Raw genomic sequence first — 17,548 nt, 5'->3', positions numbered from 1 at the left:
ACGCAGGTCTGTGACTGTTCTCTCAAGGGTGCCTACATTAGCTCATGGTGAAGGAAAATGCCTGTTTCTTGTAGGCTAAAGTGACAGTTATACATTGCTGAAAAAAAGATCCCTGAGAGCTACGATTACAGGAGAAATGTGATTAGGCAGTGTTTTCTTTGCCCTTTCTTTTATCTGAGCAATTCTCCAGGCACCTACTGAAAGTGATACTATGTCATATCTGCCTCCTCTGAGTAAAATGAAATGACTGAAAGAACCAGATGCCTTTATTAATTGTGATTTAAAGTTGGCTTGTGAAAAATACAAAGGGGGTGGTCATTCATTGACATATACACAGCAGCAGAGGAAGCAGCAGGTCTTAATACACACAGAGAAGGTTCCAGATATTTGCTTGAACTACTGTGGCTGTCCGTTCAGCCCTGCTTATATTCATTGCACAACCTGTATCTGGTTGTGGCAGATGGGTTTCTGAACTGGTGTTGCCCTGCTGTCCAGGAGTCTCCAGAAATTGTGTGGTCCCTACAGTCAGCTGTGTTTTGTGTTTGCCTGGGGATACCTTTGCACTGACATAGAGTTTTTAATGATGTCTGAAGGAGAAAGGGAATAATTATTGTTTAATTTGCTTTTCCAGGGCCCAAGGCATTCCTGTGTTTTTACTCTCATTGGCTGCACCTCTGCCTAGGTTTATTTCAGCTTTAAATTGTCCAGTACTCTCCTGCACTGCTGAGCTCTCCATAGGCATTGCATAATAGGACTCAAAGCCTCAAATGGCTTGGGAAAGCTTTGCTGCTGGGAGACAAAGTAGGACATGGAGTGGTAAACCCCAAAGATAACCAGATATGTGTCCTCAGTAGGATTTATTTGATCATGTTCCATCACACTGGGAGATGCTGCCTCTTTTTAGCCTTCAAAAGATCACTCAGTCTTCTGTGACTACATGAGTCATAAAGTTTTGTCGTTATATTAACAAAATAATTATGCAACCCTCAAAATCATGAGAGCTGGTAACAGTCCTGTCCTCTAGCCAGCTTCCCTGTCTGGTTCCCTCTGGCAGGGAGGGAACCAGACAGGGAAAAAGACAGGGAATGATTCCAAATTCTCCTCCTCCATACCTCCTACCCAGCTCGCATCCATGTCTGCCAGTCTCTCCTCTCAGCTTTTGTGTCCTGTTAATAACATAAGAATCACAGGCAGTGACAAAGCCACTCTTTTGAAGACTAAGAGGTGACCCAACTAACCTCTGAATTTTATGCTGTCTCTGTTCCAAAAAAAAAAAAGGTGTTTAAAAGGTGGTACACAAATGTGACACATTTCCCACTGAGAACAGGAGCAGTATGTTGTCACAGTGATGCAATCATTTAGGCTGAAAGTTATGGATTACAACTGTGTCCTTCACACTTAAAAACAACTTCATGACGACCTAGTCCAGGAAATGAGGCCACTTAGGTCTCCAGTGCAGCACATTGGCACTAAAATCTATTTATTTATTGGAATTACTTACTTCTGGTTTATAGTATTCTGTTCCTAACTCAATATATACACATATGTGTACACATACATACACGTGCTCACATGGTAGTGTGAATTTATGACTCTGCTTTGTCTAGTTTCTGACGTCTTTCCCATTTTTAAGACTTAATTTAAAAAATGAAGTTTTTATCTCAATCTGTTCTACCTCCTCTGCAATTCCAGTTAGTTGTGATTTACCTGTAACAAGTCTAAGTAAAGGCTTGGATTCTGAGGAAGTAGATGAGGAAATGTAAGACACGTAGAGACTGATACTGATGGGGATCTGGACAGTTCTGGTCCCAAAATATGCCAAGGGACCTTCAACTCTTCTTAAGAGCATTTCTGGCAGCAGCAATCTCTGAAGCTTTTGCTTCAAAGCTTAAAGCTTTATTCTGTGTTGCTATAAATTTTATAGTGTGAAATAACAAGTTGCTCTGGGAAGGCATCATAATATCTTTTTTTTATTATTGGGTTGCCATGTAGTCCCTACCCTAAAAACACAAACTACTTTTCTAAAGGACTGTCAAGTTTCTGTAAAGGACCAGGATAAAGGAAAGCTGGGATGGGCTATGTTCCTCTACTGCACCCTGGGACTTCCAGTTTGATTTCAGGGAAGACAGATCTCCTTTTGACCTCATTCCTGAGTGGAGGATCAGTGGCTGTGAGAGCAGAGCTTGCTGTGGTTGATATGTTAATATTATTTAAATTCATATTTAAATAATATGAACAGATCTCTGTCCAGCATGGCTCCAGCAGAAATGAAGCTACAAGGGAAGGGAGGGAGAAGTGTAGCTTTTCTCTGCTCTTAATCATCTTACATTTTTCCCTCCTCTCATATCTACTCACCTCTGCTTATTTTCCCAATTCTCTTGTTCCTCTACCCGTCCTGGCAGCCCTACTGCACACTGGAGCTGTCTCAGCATTTGCCGTCTGGTATGCTCAGTGGTGCCCACTCTCAGCAGTGGGTAGGAGCAGTAAGATCTTTGATGTCTTTCTTACAGGCTCAACTCTCCAGCATGGTGTGGAAGTCATTATTATTTTTGTATTCTAAAGCAAAGATGAAATTCTGATGTCCTTTGAGGTAACTGCAGAGCCATCCTTGGTTTCACATGAATCCCTTTGGGGCAGAGCACCACTTTGTCAAAGCTGCAGAAAAATGCTGAAAATGTGACAGAGTGCCTCCTAAAAGTTCCAAATAACCCAGCAAACAATAAATACAGACCCCTCTTTTTAACATTCTAATGCTTTTGTAGCTTTCATGATTTTCAGGGTGCAGGATCAGGATTTTGGCTGTGTCACACAATTCCCAACAAATGTGACTTCTCTTTACCATCCATTGTGTCTTGTCAGCTCAGCCCCCAGACTATGTAGCATTCCTTTTGCAATTGTGCAGTAAATAGCATAGCAGGCTACTGATGAAAATTATGCTTATCTGACAAAAAAAAAAAAAAAAACCAAATTGTAAAATTCATCTTGATCAGCCCATCTGGAAGTTCAGTAAATTAGGCTCCTACCTCTAATACTAACACACAAGTGACACTGCTTGCTGCAACTACCCAAAAAGCTGACATTGAATTTGCATTTGCAGGCAAGCATTTCAGGACTGGGAAAAGTTGCTTTCCAGGAAGAAAATCAAAATACGGAATTTTGGTGCAGCTGGACAGGCAAAGACAGTGTGAACAGAAAGGCTTGCAGTTTTTAGAGCTGGTGAGCTGCACGTCCTCCTCTGGGATCCAGGCAGAGAAGGCTGTGCCGTGGTGTCAAAGGAAAGGAGCCCATGGGAGGCTGTCATTCCTTGGAATTAGCACAGTTGCATGTGGGCTGTGCATGGGGAATATCCAGCCTTTGAGGACTAAGCAGGATGTCTGGTTGTGTATAATGGGATGAGCTGTATTAAAATCTTGTTGCATATTTTTAAAAAGCCTGGACTCAGTTGACAAAACAGATTTAGGATGCCATGTGTATTGCTCAGTGTGTCAAAAAAAGGGAGACTGCTTCTATTTAAAAGGCAATGCAGGAGTATCTCTCTCCATGAAACATTTTCAAATACTTGTCACTGCATACTATTCCAGAGATTAGGCTGTCCATTTGTCAGAAGTTATTTTAGTAAGTCCCTAGGATTAAGTCCTTTTTGGCGGTACTGGAGTAGCAACAAAGCAAAAGAGAGAGAGATGGAAAGAAAATTCTAGGAAAATTTGCTATCTTCTCTAACCTGAAGTGACTGATCCTTTTTCCACTGGAACACCCCTGGCTCAGGGACAGATGGTTCAGCTGGAGTATCCTTATGCAGGGGCAGTGTGGAAAATGAAAAGACACCCTCTATCTTCCAAATAACACATTCCAAAACAAACAAAAAATTAAACACTGTTGTATCTCATTTTTGACATGAAAGACAAATGTGGGATGATTATGACTACTGCAAAATGATCCCAAGGGAGTAAAAATGCTTGGGCTGCTCCTCCACACAGGCTAATCCCCATTTCTGTCATGGAAAGATTACCTCAGCACAGCAAACTGAGAACTTCATTTGGAGGTGGAGGATAAGGACGAGGGCAGATCAAGTCTCCTTTTCTTCCTGGTGACCAGGTTTGGAAAGTGCTGAAATCCAAATGATCTCTTCCAGCACATATTTTCACCTTAGGCACACAGTGCAGATAGAGATTCATCAGGTAAACTGTTTTGAACCTGAGGATTACTGAAAAAGGGGCACAACATTATGAAAGTAGGATTTATCTCTAGTTAAAAGTTGGTTTTTTTGAGAAACAGCATGTGTTTGAACAGAGGGCCTCTTCCCAGATGATGAAAAGCTCTTGCAACGCCAGATTGTTGGGAAATTTCAGGTGTCAGAGTAGGTACAAAATCAGTTCAATGATGATAAACTGATCCAGCATAAGAATTAGCAGATTTTAAAAGAAGTTTACACAGGCCTTAAATATCCCACTCGAGATCTGCCCAGAATTAGCTTTCAGTAATTTAGATTAATGCTGTAAAGGGAGTTCCTGAAGAAGCAGAGGACATATTTACATTGATTTGACTGTAGATTCTTACCTTGCAAGAGATAGAAATGTGAAATCTGACTCATACACGGAGCTCCTACGAGTGACATAGCCAGCAGGGGTATAGCTTTTGAGTACTAAGTGTGCCAATCTTGCTGGTTCCGACTAACATCCCACTGTGGCACCTGCAGATTTGTCTGTTAGAGCTCTTATTTTAATGGAAAATCTATCCCACCAACCACGTTAGAAGCTGAACAACTTTATCATCTCTGCACTTGTACAATTTTCCCAAGCCAGGGACCCGAAGGGTTGCGGTTTCCTTGGATCATCGGTGCAGAATATTGACAGTAACGAGTTCTTTGCGCTCGGGAGTTGGTATTTCCAGGAAAAATCCTGTGCCAGTCGATGCCCACGAGGTGGCAGCCTGTGCGGGAGAAACCTGCAGGAGCAGAGGATTGTCCGGAACACCTTCCCCCTCCCCTGCGCAGGCAGGAGCAGCCCCGGGCTGCAGCACCCTCTGCACCAGGTTTAGGGGTTCGGGTGATGTGCCAGCCCCACCTGCACCGCAGGACCCCAGGGGCAGCAAGCAGCTGAGACACTGACAGGCAGGAAATAGCCCAGAGAAAGCAGGCAGGCTGATGATTTAGAGGAACAGCAGGAAAGTTGCATCGCTGCTAACACAGTCTGGAGGGGGATGCAGTGAAAGAGACCCAGGAGGCTGATGGCCAAAAAGTACTTCGTGCTGATGAGCGGCGAAAGAGCTCCGAGTTTGTAGTGCAATAAATATACATGAGCACAGGAGGGTGCTGCTCTATCTCTTAGCATAAGGCAGCATCTTTCTTCCCTGCCCCGTGGTGCCATCAGCTCACAGGCCTCAGAAGGGCTTGTGTGTGTTCATCCTGGACACAGAGCCCGTGGTGATACAGCTGCTGAATAACCCCAGATTGCTGCCTATTTCTAGAGTAAATGACATTCACGTGAAGGACAGGTTGTGCTTTGAGGTGACAACCAGCACAGCCAGCAGTCTGCTGGAAAAGCACCCAGCTCTGTCATCCTGCAAAATGTTGGCACAGGGGAAGGTGTGGATGGTTTTACTGCCATCCCTCTCCAGCTAAGGGTATAAATCAGAGACTGGGTGGTTGACATTCCTGCTGCCCTTGTGTGCAGCTGTCCAAGGACAGCCCAGAAGGTGACACATCATTTGCCCGTTGGTCCAGACTGGAGGAGCCAAGACACCCATTTCTTTTGGAAATTACGGTGCAATTTTGTAGAGTATCGTTTGCCTTTCCTTAGCAGTGTATCAGCTGGTAGTCAGGGCACAACCAGGGTAAGGAAGTGTGAGAAAAGTGGTCTGAGAGAACAGATCAAATCAGAGACAAATGTGACAGAGAAGCCTGGTTTCCTTGTGCAGGACAAGAATAATACCCTGATGCCCCCTCAAAAAGAAATGCAAAAGCCCAAAGGATACGTGAAGGTTTGCATTTTTAAAAATAGAAGTCAAATAAAACTTTTTAAATTGGAAGTCAAAAGCCAACTCCATTTTAGAGTTGGAGGGGTGCAGAGGAGCTGTATCATAGACAGCAGAGAGGCTTTGAATAGAAGAAACAGAGATACTGAAATTTTCTGCTGAGCTCACTGATGCAATTTGAGTGACTCAAGACAGCAGCTACCACTCAGCAACCTTCATCTGATCCCAAACCTCACTTACATTATGCAAAAGGAATTAATCAATAGGTCTGGTTTCTTCCTGGAAAGCCCACAGAAAAGGCTTGGCTTTTCTGACACAGTTCCACCTCCAGCTGCCAGAAGCATTGTCCAGCCTGACATCTCTGAACAACTGCGTGGGGTTACCTCCTTGTCCCTTCACTGGGACAGCACAGACAGCCGGGTTCTGGGCTCAGAGGGGGGGTACATGGCTGGCAGGGATCCTCCGTGAGGATGACAGGATGGAAATGTTACTGTTTAGTGCCCCCTCATATGGGCCTGCTTTTATGAGAACATTACAGGACCCATTTTTTGGCAGCTGGTGTTTTCCTGTACACCTGAGCTGAGCAGTTTCCCTGACCTGGGATTCTTGCCTCCCCTAACATTTGCCTCACTGGTAAGAAATTGCAACTGCACCACTGCTGAAATATGGGGGCTCGCTTTTCCAGCCCAGGCAGTGTGCAGATCATTTGGACTGGCACCTTCCCAAGCACAATGTTCTGAAATGTCACTCTGCTCCTGGGTGAAGCTTGGCTTCTTCCCAGCTTGTCTTCTCCTTTGGCTTGCAGCATCTGTGCATCTTGCCCTCATTTCTTGGCATGCAGATGCCTGACGGTGTAGAAGACAGTGCTCTTGTTAATGCTGGGAAAGTGAAAATAGATGTATTTTAAATCCTAAAGGGATCTTGCCAGAGTACATCTTGCCATCATGCAAATGCCCACTTTTTGAATGACCCCCAAATGCAAGGGAGGTGCTTTGGAGCAGCACAGGGCATGTTCAAGGCCTCCTGACAGCACTCTAAACTGGGTCATTTTTAATGCTCCTCACAGGGGGCTCAGAGCATAGCTTTAAGCCTCTATATTTGGAACTTTGGATTTAAGGTTTTAATGATAAAATTTGCATGTGGGTTTTGGCCATTCCCTTCCTCTGATGGTGTTGCACTTCCTTTTTAATTTTGGCAGATTTCCAAGGGTGCCAGACAATCAGGGACCAGGAATTGACTCAGATTCAGACGATCTGCCACAGAGCAGCCCAGTTCTGTGATGGTGTTCCCACCTCAAAGCAGCTTCCTTTCGAGCAGAGCCCGCTGGTGTTGCTCTGGCAGTGGACAGAGATGGCCACAGTTGTGTTTCAGGCCACTGAGAATCAAAGCCATTCCCGAAGCACTGCGAACATTTGGAGGCTGAGTTCTTATCTGGGTTGCTAAAGAATATCCTGTTTCTGAAAGCCCTGTGTCACATGGGGGCTGGTTAATAATGAATGCCAGGATGCACAGCTGATGTTGGCATATGAAAGGAGCTGTGCTCTGAGCATCAACTTCTCAGCCTGGCAGCAGCAGGACACAGTTTACCTAAATTTGCTCAGCTGTTTTTTGGGTTTTTTTTTTCTTTAAGTTGATAATAGCTTTTCCTTTTCTGTCATTAAATAGCTTCTGATAAGAATTTATTTTCCCAAGGGAAACAGGAAAGACTTGGAAATCTCTGAAAAAAATGAGTAAAAAAAACCTACCTCAAATGGTAATTGTGTGTTCTACTTTCCAAAGCATTTCATTTCTCCTCCTGAATTGGGATTTGACACCTAGAGGAAAGGGGGTGGCCAAACCTGATTAAGCCAGGCTCAAGTTTGGGTGGCACAGCCTCAGAGCCAACATCGGTCCCAGGTCCCAGGTCCTGCAAGGTTTTAATCCCAGGCGTGGAAGAAATCAAAATCAGTTCTGTACCCTGTGGTGGCCATACCAGGAGGGAAGAGCAAATCCCTGACAAAGGTCAGCAGAGACCCAAAGGCAGCTCATGGGGCTGGCCTTGTGCAGCTCTGTCCCAATTAAAACAGGAGTGGCTTAGCATTACATCACAGTTTTGGCAGCACTGATAAGTGCATAGCAGTACCGCTCTACCCTGCTCTCCCTGTTCCCTCCTCACAAACCCTTGTTTTCCTGCCTCTGTTGTCTGAGTATGATAAAGGTGGTTCTGGCCCCTCCAGAGCCTGCCTGTCCCTCAGCAGGCACTTCACTGGGCAGTGCCAAGGGATGATTCCATGGTGTCCTTAAGTAGGCTGGAGCTCATAGCAAACACACAGGAGTAAAGCAGCAGCAGGGAACTCAGTATCTGCTTAAATATTCTGATTACAGGTATATTTAAAGGTGCTACATTTCTGAAGCCAAAAGGCATTCTTAATGTTCATTAAGTTAATCGTGTCAAGGGCTTTCTTGTGCTAGGACATGGAGGAAAAACCCCAGCTTAATATTACACAGCTGGGTTTTTAAGATGCAGTGGTCTCAATTCCATTTTTATTTTGTTGTTCCATAAAATTGTGTGTTAGGAATAGATTTATACTAGCCCAGTTCCTTACAGTCTCCAATTGCCAAATCCTTTTCTCTTTTTTTTTTTTCTTCTCCATAAGTGAATTTCTATAAAAATGTAGCCATTTGTAAGCAACCAGTGTATTCAATAACATTTCTCTCTGTGGTACATTTGTGCTAGAAATCCAGAAATGAGAAGCTCTGAAATGGCAGCATACTGAGAGTGCTGTCTCCATTTGATTTCCTCCAAGCCTGAATTTTCATAACAGTTGCTTTTGCGTTTCAGTCATACCCTACACTGGCTGATGAATATTAAACAAGGTCTACAGACATTTCTTGGGTTCGCTTTTACAGACTCTGCTTGTACAGAGATATATTTTTTTGATGGTGCCCTTCTTGGTGCCCTCTATCTCACTGTTTTATCGTTCCCAGGTTGTTCTGAGAGCAAGTGACAGTGTGAGACAGGAGGAGAATTATGACATTTTTCGGGAAATTATACAGAGTAGAAAATCAATAGTTATATGCTCCCTGGGACTGCCTAAAACTTCTTTGAAGAATAATTAGCTTGCAAGAGAGCTCTGGTAGCTGGAATTCCTCCCCAATTCCGTATGCATAAGGTAAATTTAGTCTGGAAAAGCAGTGTGTTTGAGGTCTCTTTGCTGATTTGGGGAAATGATTCATGTGGAGAGAATGAAGAAATTAGGTAGAAGAGGTGTGGGAGAAAACCTGACTGACCACATCCATCCTGGCTTGGAAGTCTGGAACAAGCAGCAGCAGAAACAGGGAAGCCCAGAGAGCAGAACTGGTGGGAGCTCGGGGCTGGGGCTCAGCACCTGGTGATCCAGGTGACTCTGTGACAGTGATCCACTGGGCTGGCAGGGCTGAGGGATTACCAGTGGGGGGACTCCAGCCCACCCTGCAGCAGCAGATCAGGGGCTGCATTTAAGCAAACTGCCTTAGGTAGGGGTCAGGATAGGTTTCCTAAACTTTGAGGGGATGATGGGGAGCAGCAGAGGAGTCTGGATTAGTTCCACCATTGTGTGCTGTTTTCCTTCTATTGCTACGGGAGCTGTAATAGCTCTGTGGCTTTGAGCTGGTCTGGGCAGAGCTGGCCTGGGAGTGAGATCAGTCTTGCTCTCCAGAGCTGTCAGTGCTCTGTCTTTCAGAAGCATAAAAACACCCTTGGAATGTACAGAAAGCTGCTGCAAGAGGTGTCAATAGCAGTTCATGACAGACTAAGTGACATCTAATCAATTCATTATCTCCCTAAAAGGAAGGACTAATAAGGCTGAAGAATGTGCTGGAGGCATAATGTAGGAGGTATTATGGGAGATTTGAGAAAAATCTAACCAAACAAGAGAGTGAAGCAGCACAGTAGTAAAAGAAGTGATCACAGGGCATTGGAGAATGATCTCCTAGGATGAGTGAAAAGTCAATGTTTAGTATTTGTTGCTATTTCCATTTTTAAAGTCATAAGCATTGTATGAAAATACATCTCTGTTTTGCTTGGGTTTGGCGTGTTGGGTTTTGTTTGTTTGGATTTTTTATGTGTATCTATTCTTAGGAACTAGACAAACATCCAAGCACATGTGTAGCAATAAGCATGTGACTCAGCCCTTCTACAGCCACAGATGTCTCTCCCTCTTAATTAAATGTGTGCTAAAATGGTCTGTTGGAGCAAAGCCCAGTAGTGCAGGTTTGAGCTGTAGGTCCAAAAGTGGTGCTAACTAGCAGATCTAGAATTATAGACCTGTCAGCTTAGCTTTGGTTCCTGGAAAAACACTGGAACAAATAACCAAACTGTTGGAGAGCACCTAGAAGAAATTGAGGGGATGAGTAACAGGCAGCATAATTTTTTTTTTTTTGAGACACAGACTCAAAGGTTTGAGTTCTGAAGCTGCTTCACGTGTGCCTTTATTATGATTAGATGGCTGAAAATATCTGAATTTGGTATTTCTGACCCTGGCAGTTGAGACAAGAATCTTTGGGCTAAATTGCTTCCAGAGAAAATCATGGCACTTTGTTTTCAGTAACTAATCTGGTACTGAGGCAGTGTGAGGGACTGGAGCAGATTTCCTGGGAGAGGTCTGTGACTCCTTCAAAAGAAGCTGAACCCCCCTGTCAGCAATCGCCTATGCATGTCCTCCCCTAGCCAGGCCAGTGGAATAAATAATCTCTGGAAATTCATTCTAGACCTCTGGTTCTTCTAGGGCTGATTTATACCAATCTACCAGCACGAATCCAGGTTGACTTAACTAAATCAGAGCCAGTAATTCCATCTCAATGGAAAAGGAACCTTGCCTTCCCAGTAATGCAGCTTTAGTTATCCAGAGGCTTTCCATTTTGGCAGTATTGAATGTGTAAGTGTAATTCACTTGAGTAACAAATATTAAATGTGTGAGTGCAGAGAAGAATAGGGTAGGAGGGTGCATGCAGCAGCAAGGAAATCACAATATCTAACCTGAAACTCACTTGATAATTAGTGTGTGATGTCCAAGTTACTGATTTTGTTCCACTCTGCCTCAGCCCCTCAGTGATGGTTTTGGAGGCTGATAGAGAGCAGTAATGTAGAGCAGGTTTCTGACAGCTCTCCAAGGAGCAGAAGAAGTAGTACTACAAATAGGGAATAACCAAGGTAACTGGATTTTTTGCTTTGCTTTACAAACAAGCTGCCAAGAAAGCTATTTCACTGAATTCTCCTCATTAGGAGAACTGACTAATTGGTGGAGCAACCAATGTCTAATGGGCTTGATCTCAGTTTCCTAACCCTAAGCTCTCAAAAATGTTAAGGTTTCTTTGACAGAAATGTTCAAGTTCACACGTTATGGGATGATCAGTTAGCAGCATCATCCAAAGCCTGTCTGGCTCCTGGAACTCTGGATTAGGACCCCAGAGCCCTTGGCTTTCTGTTTTCCCTGGCTCATACTCTGTAATGCTCCGATCAGTTTCACTCACATCCATTGGAAAAGAGGCAGAGGAGTGGGAGCCCTCTTCTGAAAAAGGATTCAGCCACAGCAGTGAGTATTTAAGGTTTTGGTCAGTGTTTGAGGTTTGACCTGCTGGCCCTAGGCAAGAGAGAGTTGTTACTCAGTGTCCCTTTGGAAGCACACATTGCTTATCAGTGGGGAATGGTATTTCAGGCTCTGCCTCAGGCTGACCTGTGACACAGTGCAGTGCAAAGTGCATCAAGTGGCACAATGGAAACTTGTCAGTTGTTCCTTATTAAAAAAAAATATTTAAAAGGCCAAAATAACTCACCTACCCATCAGACATTGCTGCCTGCAGTTGTGGCTTTTCATGCTTCTCAGAGCTGATACAACAGCATTGCCCATAGTTATTTTTTGTGGCTTTTTTTTTTTTCATCCCTAGGGAATGCCAAAATAAATTAGACACATTATAGCAAACTAATCTTGTGACTTCACGTTTCAGAGTTCCTGTGCTGTGGGAGGTGGAATCCAGGCTCTCTGCACAGATGCTGCCTGTGGCAGTCACTCTTTCAATGCTGTGTCTGCTCACAGATGAGCAGCTGTAAATGGGACAAGTTCCCTCTCGTGAGGTTGTGGGGACAGGCATTGGGATGGAGGAGTGCCCCCCCTTCAGCTTGGCAGCGGGGAAAGCTGCTCCTCAGGGAAATCTGCAGCTCGTGGAGATTATTTCCCCCCCTGCCTTGCACTTGTCAGTTTGGAGATTGTCTCAGCTTATTTCAAAGTCAGTTTTAAGCCTTTTAAATGAGCTTTTTACTGATACACCAATAGGGTGTTTATATATGCTTTTGGCACTATCTATTTAGAGAGATGAAAGCAAAAGTTAACACAAACTTTCTCTCTCTCTGCCTAAAATCAAGGTAAAGGATTGTAAGGAAGGCCTGTGGCTCCTTTGAACACATGCTGTGTCCTGAGGTATGAGAGCAGTGACATCCCATAATTGACTTGGTACGAATTGCAAATAAAACTTCTCTAGGGCAAAACTCAGCAAAGCCTGTGTGGCACCACCAGCCTCACTGCAGCGACCTCCACACTGGGCTGTCCCAGCCTGGCACCAGTTCTGCCTCATCCTACTCTGCCTCTCCTCCCCTATCTTTTGCATCTCCTCAGCACCTCCCTGATGAGCTCCCTAGTCAGGAGCTGCTGCTCAGCTCTTCCTGCAGGGGGGCACTGTGTGACAAGCACAGGGTCCGGGTGTGTGTGATCTGCAAAGCCTTGGAAGTGCTGGGCTGTCTGCAGTGCAGGTGAGAGGCACGTGTGGCTGCACCTGCAAGTCTGGTGCAAGCAGAGCCTTGGGGGCCTGGCACCCATGAGATTACCCTGCTCAGACTGAGCAAGTCCCACCTGTCCTGAGACCTGTCCCACCCACACTGTGGGTCTGGGGTATCCAGCACAGCCAGGATGCACCATGGCAGGGTCACTTGGGCATGGCTGAGTTTAGGCACAGGAAATCCCAGTCCTGCCTTTCTTTTGGTGTTGCTGAAGGGAGTAGTAGAGATTCAGGTGATACTAACCGTGACTTAAGAGTGTTGAGGTAATTATAGAGACACTTGAGCATGGCAAGCATGGCAGAGGGTTCTGTATATGCTTCTATTGATTAAACAATTAACAAGAATAGCAAATCCCATTACACTAATCATTATTTTGCTTCCCTGCCTTCTCCTCCCTCTTTGTCCTTCCCTGGATACAATAAACACATGAAGGGAAATTTTTCGCCTTAGGCTGTCTGAAACAGCTCCCAATATCCAGTGTGGAGGTGGGCACTACCTGCTCTGGCTTCAGTGGAGCTGTTTCTGTGTCCTCAGGAGAGGAAAGTCAGGAGAAAAGTGTCCCCAAAAATAGAGAGAGAGTGCTACTAGGGGAGTAACAATGCTGCAGAGGATTCAACCCAAGGGAATGCTCTCTTAGTATCTTTTGACAGGCATGCAGACATCTATAAAGGAATAAAATTGGCCTGTAAATTAGTTATTAACATATGTGGTAAAAGGATGTGTTTGTCTAACCAGCTTCCCTCTGGTTTTCCATCACCACTAACATTTAGGTTCTGTTGGGAAATTAATTTTACAGTGTTGCCCAGGAAAATCTGTTCCATTTGAAGTCCAATTCTGTGCTTTCTTAAAAAGGTTCAGAAAATGGAAGTGTTGCAGTTGAGATTGAGGCGAAGGGACAGGTCTTGGGTGATCCATTGTTTCTGTCCTGAGTTGCAGGACATGGGATTTGGTGCTAAGCTATTTGTCTTTTAGCAGACTTTTATAGCCCAGTTACATTTTTATTAAATGGATCAAAATGATCTGTTGAAAAGCATGTTGGAATTGTTGGGTTTTTTCCTGAAAGCATTTATTAAGGCTCGGAATACTTTCAGGATTTTCTGAATCTCTAATTTTAATGGCTGTGTGCTTGGGGAGATGTGTCTAAATAGATGTTGCCAGAATGTTTTGGCCAGGTTTGTAGGCTTGAAAAGCCAGTTGCTTTCAAGTTTTTGTTACATGTAAGTAATGAAACATTCAACACTATTTAAGGAATTGAAGTCCCTCATTGCCACTGAAATTAAAAGCATCTGGGCACTCAGATCCCTTAGTCAGCTTCAGCAGTCTGTAACTTCGGTGTTAGTTTGATATCACTAATTTGTGTTAAACATACTTTTAAGTGCAGTTATATTATAATTTATCTCATGGTGGTATTGCCTCACAGTGATAATTTTATGTTTGCACACAGTAGTTCCCTGTATCCCAGTAGACTGGGAAGCTTTATAAACAGATGTTGGCCATTCCCAAGTCCTTGGGCCAGCAAAACTTCCACTGAGGCCTTCAGGAGCTTTGCTCACATAATGTCTCTAGTTTCTGACCATGAGTACTGCAGTCTACACAAGCAGGCAGCATCTTTTGCTTGAAGGTCACTTTGGGAGAGAAGCAGCAGCCATGCAGCAGCCCACACATGTCCCCTGCCATATTTTGGAGGAGAAAATAATGGTTATTAGCTGAAATTGTATGGGGTTATATGCACAGAATGGGATTTCGCACTGAGGGAGTTGACACCACTGGCTCAGAGCAGGGTTCTGACTAAAGAAAACATTTCCTGGGATGTTCTGCAGAATATATGTGTTTGGCATTATTCATGTAACTGGTTATTTGCCAAATGTGTAAAGACTAAAACCTCAAGCTTATAATTCATGAATTTTCTGCTTTAGCATGTTCTCTCTCAGTGCTTTGATGTTATGGAATTAAAATGTTTGTTTTCAGTATGATTTGATATTAAGCTGGTTTAATGTCTTACAGGAGCTGTTTTGAAAGCTTTCCTTTTTCTCCCTGGATCCAGCTCCCTGGGAGGGTGACATCTCTTATCATCAGTCAGGCAGTTCTGAGTTGTGGCTTTAGATAATGAAAACCAAGCCCTAGCATTTTGCTTCCCAGCAGAGTTCTTCCTTTATTTCCTTTCACCTCAGATGTTTTTTCCTCTGTGCATATCCCAGTGTGCACAGTATGGCATTGTAATGAACAACCCAAAATTTCAGCGTCTTGGGGTTCTCTTCCTTACAGATTAGACTTGCAAGGGAGTTGCAGACCTGTGTCATGGTTCTGAAGGTGTTTTCTGTCTTCATCCACGGTTTTTTGTTGGCTTGCAATTGAAGTCACTGCTCATAATCCCCTGCTGCAAGGAGTTTGTCACTTCTGATCCCAGCTCTGCTCCTTTTTCCATTGTGGTGTGACAGTTCCAATGTGTAGTGCTCCGTAGGTTTCCTGGCTGGCTGGAAGACAGCAGGAGAGTTTTAGCTCTTTGGTGCTGCTTGCTCATTTCCCTGGGTTCTCTCCTGCTGCTGCTCGTGCTGCCTCAGCCCAGCTGCTGCAGCGGGCACTGGTGACACAGGCTGGACCCAGCTCTGTGCCCTGTGCAGCATCAGAGCCTGCTCTGTGGCCCTGATCCATCACTCAGCAGGTTAAAGATGCTACTGAGAACCAGACACCTGCAGTAGTGTTAGATGGAGAGCCAGGGACCCTCTCCCCTCTAGCAAGAACAGATTAGACTGCCCACTGGGGTCACTGGCAGGTCACATCATCATCTGTCTGGCTTTTTATTTTCCGGTTTTAATTTTTTTTCTGTTTTCTCTCCTGTCCTAAAACCTGGACCAGAGAATCATAGGGTGCTCTGGGTGCTTCCTTTCAAGCAGGGATGTTGGTGAACACCATTTGGATTGCTCTTCCAGCCATGTGCTGGATTAAAGGGAACTCAAGGGCCATCAGAGCCTGCAGCAGTGAGAATACAGGAGCTGGGGAGAGATGGTCCAGCAGTGAACAGGATATTTGGGGGGGTTGCCCTTTAAGGGCGACTATTGTGCATCTTAAAATCCAGTGAGGTGCTGGAGAGCAGTTAATGCTCTGCCTCGGTGTTGGAGAGGCAGCGTCCCTGGGGTGTCACTGTGCTGCACGAGGCTGCTCCTGGGCTGTCCTCCCAGCCTCTCCCACCACCTGGGACCCCTTCCCTGCCCCAGCAGAGGTACAGGAGGTGCTGGTTACCTCTGGCGGGTAACTGAGCTGGGAGGGTGCTGCCTCACCTGTCAGTTTTTGGATTTCAGCAGAGGCATGAGCAGCTGTGGGCTTCTCTTCAGGAGAGTCAGGGCACAGGTCAGTGGGTGACAGAGGACTGAGATGCAGAGAGCTGCAAATAGAAAAATGACACTGTTTCAATCACTAACTCAATAGCTAAAGATAGCATTAATGCATCAAAAAAAAAATCTTTTTTAGCACAGCCTCTATGGGCTTTGGATTCCCAGAGTGACCACCCTGGAGGTCCTTGGCTATTTCTTGATTGTTTACCTCATCTTTCTGGGACATATTCCGCATCTAATGCTTACCACTTGGGAAAGGAGGAGATGCCTACTTTTTCCTGCTATTTCATGAAGGAGTATTTAGTTGCCTGCTCTTACATTTTTATTTTTGTTACTGCTCTTTAATGAGTGCATTGGGACACCACAGCCAGAGCCATCCCTTCACCAGGGCCAGAACATGCCTGTGTTGTGGAGGCTCGTATAAGCCCAGAGAACACCTTCCAATGGTGGCAGTCTCACAGAGGAGGTTTCACACACGGCTAAAATTAAATATTATTGCTGGTCATTTATAACTGAACAAGTTACTACAAATGAATGTGACATAAATAAAGCCATGCTTTAATTAGAAGGTTATTTCTAATCAGGAGGTCTTTCTTCCTACAAACAACTGACAACACAGCTCTTCCAAGTGGATGCTAAAGCAGCAGTATTTTCCACAGGAAGAGCAAACCAGAGGGGAATTTCGGCCATCTGATAATGGCCCGGTGCTGCCAGTTACTGAACTGCATTTTGCTGATGGGAGCCATGCGGTTTTATTTGCTGTGTCAGGAGGAGGGAACTGGTCCCTAGGACAGTGGGAACTTTGCAGAGCTCATTTTGTACATGTTGGCTCTGTCCTACCCGGGTATCTAGTTTTAAAAGTCCAGTCTGAAAGAGCAACATTTTTCCAAAATATTTGCTAAAACCTTTAAACCCACACTTTAACCTGTCTGGTGAGAAGTGGCCAAAAACAAGGGCTTTGCTTTTGCAGTTTTGAAAGAATATTGAGAAAAAAGGCCTGTATTGGCTGCAACGTTATAGAGACACTTTTCCCTGGTGCAGACATTGTCGGCGAAGTGCAGTATGTGAGCTGTACCTGTCCGCAGTAAGCAGTTCCTGCAGGGAGCCTTGGAAGCCTTCCTGCCCTCCCGGGAGGGTTTTGTGTCAGGTACCCCGCATGTGTCCGGAGCCCCTTCATCCCAGATCAGGATGGACGGCTTCCTCATCTTCCCGTACATGCCTGCCAACCAAACCAGACCAGCAGGCTGTGAGCTCAGCCAACTCCCCCAGAGCATTCCTGAACTACCTGGGCATGTTTCTCCAAAGACACAACAGCCACAGATGGAATCTTGCCACTTGCAACTCATTCTAATTAAAAATCCGAGGGTAACGAGTGCAATAGCAGCAGTCCCTACTGGCAAGGAGGGACCATAGTGTGCAAGGCTCCCAGCATTAGGAACAGAGCTGGGTCAAA

General features: G+C 44.8%; 1 protein-coding gene across 2 annotated transcripts in view; it reads left to right on the top strand.

Moving 5' to 3' along the window:
- PAK5 (p21 (RAC1) activated kinase 5) overlaps nucleotides 1-17,548 on the top strand; it is a 155,441-nt gene that overhangs the window by 20,582 nt on the left and 117,311 nt on the right. The window lies entirely within an intron of this gene.

This window comes from Fringilla coelebs (assembly GCF_963513975.1).
Source record: "Fringilla coelebs genome assembly, chromosome: 3".
In the NCBI taxonomy this organism is placed as follows: Eukaryota; Metazoa; Chordata; class Aves; order Passeriformes; family Fringillidae; genus Fringilla; species Fringilla coelebs.
The sequence above is the reverse complement of the archived record's forward strand: the minus strand, read 5'-3'. Positions and strand labels throughout refer to the sequence as shown.